Source organism: Palaemon carinicauda, chromosome 2 (assembly GCF_036898095.1).
Source record: "Palaemon carinicauda isolate YSFRI2023 chromosome 2, ASM3689809v2, whole genome shotgun sequence".
NCBI classification, from domain to species: Eukaryota; Metazoa; Arthropoda; class Malacostraca; order Decapoda; family Palaemonidae; genus Palaemon; species Palaemon carinicauda.
This window is the reverse complement of record NC_090726.1, coordinates 48,290,097-48,296,908: the sequence shown is the minus strand read 5'-3', so window position 1 is coordinate 48,296,908 and position 6,812 is coordinate 48,290,097.

Genomic DNA, 6,812 nt, shown 5'->3' with positions numbered 1-6,812 from the left:
ATTGTCTAGTGTCAGGGGGCGTTACGATGGAGAAGGGTCTGCACTCCTCCAGTGCAGGGCAGGGTTTCCCTTCTTCCGCCGCCTTAAGGCATGCAGCCAAGGCCTTTTCCAAAAATGGAAGAATCGCAGTGTCGGGAGCGACATAAGTAGGATGCTTCTTGCTCAAGGCAGGAAGCTTAGAGCAGGTAAAGCCCCTGCTCTTAAATGCGGAGGCTAGCATAGCCTGGGCCTTTGCGAGATCGAACACTATCTCTTCCTTAGGTTCGGTCTCCTCCTTCGAGGCAGGTTCAGAACGAAGCCGGACGTAACAGTCCGGGTAGGCCTCGAAGCTTGGGAAGAATTCCACATCTTCCAACGGGACCGTGCCGATTTTGTCACTAACAAAGATCCTGCCGGTCGCAATAACCATATGCTCTGCATACCTCCACGGGTTGGCATGAGAGCAAGCTGGGAGATCCTTAACCGAGATCTTCTTCGGTTCTCTGGATCCAATCATAGACCTGATGGACTCCTGGTTCTCCTTCAGTCTGTCGTCCATGACAGCTCTAATCAGTCGGATCAGTTCTTGTGTAGAAGAAGAAGGATCCGGGGTCGAGGAGGTAGACGGAATGGACACATCCGTCGGTGTAGGAGTAGGCGGAGGGATGGACGAGGGAGTAGCTCCAATCTCCGACTCGGTGTATTCCACCTTGTCTTCGTCCTCTTCGGCTCCTTGAGCCATAAGCGTCTTCTCCGTGTCTTCCGAGACGTCAGAGATCTGTTCATCCTCTTCGGAATCTAGGCGACACTCGTGCATGGACTGAGCCATGACCACATCAGGTTCCACTGTAATTTGGACAGTGGGGATTGCTTCCTTTGGAACCACTGAATCAGGGGAGGCCTTAGGGAACAGCAGGGACCTCAGTTCTTCGGTGGCCAGGTACGGTCCAGTGGCATTCCTCTGAAAACCACGCACCCACTTGCGCAGTTTCTCACGAGCAATGTCTCTAACCTCCGCTGAGGGAGGGTTATGGAAGGCCTCAACTAGGTAGGCCTGGCAGACCGTACAATCCAGTGGATTCCAAAACTTCCAATCCCCTTTCTTGTCTGAGCAAGGGGCGTGAGTCCTGCACGCCGTATGTCCGTAAAACTGGGAGCGTTTCACGGCACAGTATGCGAAGTCGCATTTCATCTGCTCCTCCTGTGGAAGAAAGAGAAAATGAGTATGGGGGAGTCATAGGAATGGCTCTTAAATTAAGTTAATATTAATCATTAATTTTAACTTATAGAAGGTGTGATGCATAGAGAGTGAAACAGTAAAGGAGAACACGCTCCATGCATCTCGCCCGGCTGGTTACCATAGGCTTGGTCCTGGGATAATCCAAATGACCGAGATCATTGGATATAGTTTCCTAGGATTCCCATTATATTGGAACTCCATGGAAAGCCAAGGACAAGGTTGGGATCGAATTCATTCGGTTCCCAGATAAGAGCCAGAAGGTCTCATTAAGGGTAACTGCTTCTGGCAACCAGCCGTGCTAAGATGCACATAGCATGCTGGAAATAGAAGAATGCAAAGAGACAGCATGATCACTAATAGAGCAGTACTAGGTACTGATCTTAGAAGCAAAGCAGCTTATCTATTTGCCAGGTAGGGCTATCTTAGTCTTATGATAGCTACAGAGAGGGGGTGCAAGTATTCTTGACGCCTCCGGGGTATCCGGCAAGCCGCCGGCACGCCGGAGCTCGCTCCAGCATAGATTCTGGCATTAGAACAGACAATTTTCAAAAGTCAGTTAGATACCAGGATGGCGGCCGCCGGCACAACGGCGGCACGCCGGCAGGGAGCGGCGGCTCCGGCAGCCGGAGGATGCCGGATTGGTGACTGGGGTAAGGATGGTACAGGTAGTATCGGGTTGCCGGCAGTATATGCCGGCACTCCGGAGATCGACCGGCAAGCGGACGATTAGATAGGAGTAGGAGAGCCGCCGGTAGTAGCCGGCGGCAGCCGGCAGTCCCTCGGAACACGGGGGGCTGGCGGCAAGGGTAGGGAAGTCACCAAGAGGCAGGTATTGCCGGCATAAGAGGCGGCAAGAGACCGGCACCCGGATAGATAGAGAGACAGGGGGAGGGGGGGAAGGATGCAGGAAGTACCTTCAGGGTTCCAGACATCCCTCCCCCTCCCTGAGGGGGTGTACCCATGGTAGAGACAGGCTCTATCATCCATATGCAGGGGTCACTAGGGACCGGGAGCAGGTAGCCCAAGGGAGGACTAGGGAACACCCAAGATGGGGGGGGGGGGGGGGAGACTCCCTTATGCAGAGCTACACTAGGAACTAACCTTATAGGACACTATGAAGGTATATGTACCAGAGCGGACTGCACAAGGAAGCTCGGGTAGCCCTACTCATCCACCCTAAGGAGGAGTTGTAGGACAGGGGACAGATGAGTATAAACTAACCTAAGCATAGGCTAGGCTATACAAGAGATAGGTGGGGAGGGAGAAGAGAGGGGTCTTCCCAGGAAGGGTTTCTGTACCAGAGCGGCCACAAAGGGAAGGGAGGACACTCCCTAACCTAAGATTAGGCTGATCGGCTAAAACGGTGCAAGAGTACAGTTTCAGCATGGAACAGAGAAACCTTCCTAACCCGACCTAGATCAGGGCTAAAAGTCCTGAACTAGGCAAGGAAGAAGACGTATCGCTATCGCAGGAAAGTCGCAGACTATCCTAGCCATAGAGGTAGGCTAGCCTAACCTCACTCTCAGACGCAATCCTAAAGGGGGTTCATTCCTTTAGGGAGGACTGAGAGGCGATATAATACTCTATTAGACAATGAATCCCTTTACTCAGAAAAGGGATCAAGGCTAATTAGAGGGAATGCCAAGGCAGGGGATGAAGGAAGCATATAGGGGTCCTAAGGTTAGGTTAGGCTAGTAAGAATCACTGACTAGCCTATCCCCTATATGGTCCCTGAAGGCGAAAACATTTGCATCACTAGTCAAAAGTATTGTAAAATAATAATGCCACTATCTTCATAACTTAGTCTAGGATCACTGATAAATCATGCATGAACACTTGTAAATAGGCTCCTGGCCTGGGGGCTATAGTAGCCGACTGGTATGAGGTCAATCGATGACCGATAAAAAGCGTCTAAACACGATATAAAAGTTCCTAGCTATGAAGACTAAATAAACTAATGTATTCGATTAGTATATAAGGCCGGAAGCGTTGTTGTGGCTAACTAAATAAGACATGCAAAACAACAACGACGCCATAAAATGGCGGGTCCGGTAGAGGCACAGCTCTGCCACAAAACATCAATTATTTCGCAAAATAATATTTACTTTACGGCCAGAGCTTAATTAAACAATACTGGAACCTTGTACTCAACTTTCCAGAAGAAGGCGAGGCTGAAGGTAACGACATAGCGAAGATGCAAAACGATAAAGTTCACACAAGGGAAAATCCGTCTCAGTAGGGCAGCTACTAAACAAAGGATAAAGACGCGCGTGACGTCATTAGAGCAATGGCGTCCGTTTGTTTACGTCTCGAGTATCAGTAGTAGCCACGAGTGAGATTAGCTGTGGAACGGCTCCCAGCTATTCTCAGCCCTTACACACCGAAGCGTTAACTCTGTTCGGGGTGGAGATAGCTATGTGGCACGACCAGACATGCGTGTCCCCTGTTGTATTACGATGTCTTAGAGGGAAACCTTTGAGATACTCGCTCCAGAAGTTAGAATTCTGTGATAACCTGTGGTTAAATTCTCTGGGAATATCTTAGTAGTCTTATACCCAAGGAAGCTACCAAACAGGAACCTTCCATCAGGACGCCATGGCTTGAGCCCAAAAATTTATATTGTTATGAGCATTGCAAAACCAGACGGAATAAGAAATGTAGAGGGATGCCTTAGAGGCCACAGTGTTGAATGTTTTGTTTTTTCCTTTAATAATTTAAGAAAGTGGGGCTGGATAAGTAAAACTTTGTTATAACCATTATAGAATTAATTAAAGAAATCATTGCAAAGCGAGTCATTGGTAATTCACCAAGCAGTATGGTACAACAATACCAAAAGTAGGCCTTCAGTTTGTACCATACTGAAAAATAAAAGAAGCCATTAAGGAAGTTGATGTAGGAAAAGTCATTTTTGCCTTAGCAAAACAAAGAACACCCTAATCAAGATGGCGAAATTTTGAATTTCTATAAATAAAAATCAATTAGCTGGTGATACCATATATAAAGCCTTAATACAAAAAGGCTAAGTAACTCCATAGGCCTACAAATATCATCAAAACACACCGTGAACGATTGATGATATAATTGTTCAGTTGGTAGTAGGTTGGCCAGGTCACCAGCCGCCCGTTGAGATACTACCGCTAGAGAGTTATGGGATCCTTTGATTGGCCAGACAGTACTACATTGGATCCTTCTTTCTGGTTACGGTTCACTTTCCTCTTGCCTACACATACACCGAATAGTCTGGCATATTCTTTACAGATTCTCCTCTGTCCTCATACACCTGACAACACTGATTATCAAACCAAGGGGTTAACTACTGTACTGTAATTGTTCAGTGGCTACTTTCTCTTGGTAAGGGTAGAAGAGAGACTTCAGCTATGGTCAGCAGTTCTTCTAGGAGAAGGACACTCCAAAATCAAACCATTGTTCTCTAGTCTTGGGTGGTGCCATAACCTCTGTACCATGGTGTTCCATTGTCTTAGGTTAGAGATCTCTTGCTTGAGAGTACACTCGGGCACACTATTCTATCTTATTTCTTCCTCTTGTTTTGTTAAAGTTTTTTTTAGTTTATTTAAGAAATATTTATTTCAATGTAGTTACTGTTCGTAAGATATTTTATTTTTCCTTGTTTCCTTTCCTCACTGGGCTATTTTCCCAGTTGGAGCCCCTGGGCTATTTTCCCAGTTGGAGCCCCAGGGCTTATAGCATTCTGCTTTTCCAACCAGGGTTGTAGCCTAGCAAGTAATAATAATAATACCTGTAATAATAATAATAATAATAATAATAATAATAATAATAATAATAATAATAATAATATGTTAGTGACCGGGGTAAATTGCTAAGTTTAAAAGTTATTCTAGTTTATAAATTGTTAGACATTTTGAAAATTCAGATATTACAAGGAATCTACCGAAAATTATGATTGAAAATTTAAATACTTCATGAAGGTGGAAGGCTTTATTTCCCTTCCGGTTTTCAATTGAGATGAAGTAGGACTCTTAAAAAAGGGAGGGAAGGAGGACCTATGGTTTGATAATCTCAGTGTTGTCAGGTGTATGAGGACAGAGGAGAATCTGTAAAGAATAGGCCAGACTATTCGGTGTATGTGTAGGCAAGAGGAAAGTGAACCGTAACCAGAAAGAAGGATCCAATGTAGTATTGTCTGGCCAATCAAAGGATCCCATAACTCTCTAGTGGTAGTATCTTCATAAAGAATAAGCCTATGTTGGATAGACTAACTATTACTGTTCTGGAATGCATGTGGAGTATTGACCCTACCAGTTTACCGTGCCGGAAACCCCTGGGTTTAAAAAAAAAAAAAAAAAACAAGAGAAACAAGCTATATGTGATGTTGAGGGCCATCAACGATGCCTGTTTTTTTTTCTTGTTTTTTTATTTTTGAGTGGGTTCCAAAAGTGTTTGGACCCAGTGGGAAAATATACTTTCAATAGAAGGGTTTTATTTTCCCTCGATGCAACTCTCACCTATACCATGTACAGTACTAGCAAGTTATTTCTATTTTTCCAGAATGCTGAATTATTATTCTCCATGAAGAATTGGGACCATACTATTTACCCGAGGGGGACTTTGAAAGGTGCGAGTCAGAGAAAGAAGTTGTAGTGAAATCCATGGATTTGGAGCTGGTAACTCGAGGACCGCCTGTACAGGTAAAATGAGATTTAATTTGGTATTATTGTACTGTATTACAGGGTAATGTAACCTAGGGAAAAAGCTACCTTTTTTCCATAGAAAAAGGTCTGTTCTCCTCGAAAATGACTCTCGTTCCTGCTGCAAATGTATAGTTTCAGAAATTTATATAATATTATATATATATATATATATATATATATATATATATATATATATATATATATATATATATATATATATATATATATATATATATAACGGATTTTGAGCGTAGCGAAAAATCTATTTGTTCCATAACTGAAATACAAACCACGCTATTTAATATGGGGTTATTACTTCGGTGGAGCTGAATGACTAGCCATTAGAGTTTTAACGAGGGTTTACTACCCCACCGCTAGTTAGCGGAGGGTAGGGAGGGGTAGCTTCCCCCCCCCCCCCCCCCCCCCCCCCCCCCCCCCCCCCCGCCTCACACACACCTGTGAATACTTCACTTTACTTTACTTTTGGCCCGGGTGAAGAACAGACGTGTCTGCTCTCACCCTCGCTTTGACTGCCATTAATCTGTTTTGGTTTTTCTTTCTCAGAGTGTGTGAAGTTGGCCTCTATTAACTTGCGTACGTGTCCTGGTTTACCTGACCGCCCTTGTGGTACCTTTATGTCGGCGGTAGACACAGATCCTCACACCTTGTGTCCTCATTGTAGGGGCCAACGGTGTGAAAAGGGTAATGTATGCGGTGAGTGTAGGGAGTGGTCTACCTCCCAGTGGGAAAGGTTTTCCCGGCACCGGAAGAAGAAGTCCAAAAGGGATATTTCTCCTCCAAAGGCTTCTTTGAAGAAAGAAAATCCCAAGGCCTCTTCTTCCGTAGCCCAAACCTCCTCCGAAGCTCCCACTCGATCAGTCTCTTCCGAGAGGCTGTCGAAGGGGAGCGTAGACCATTGTTCT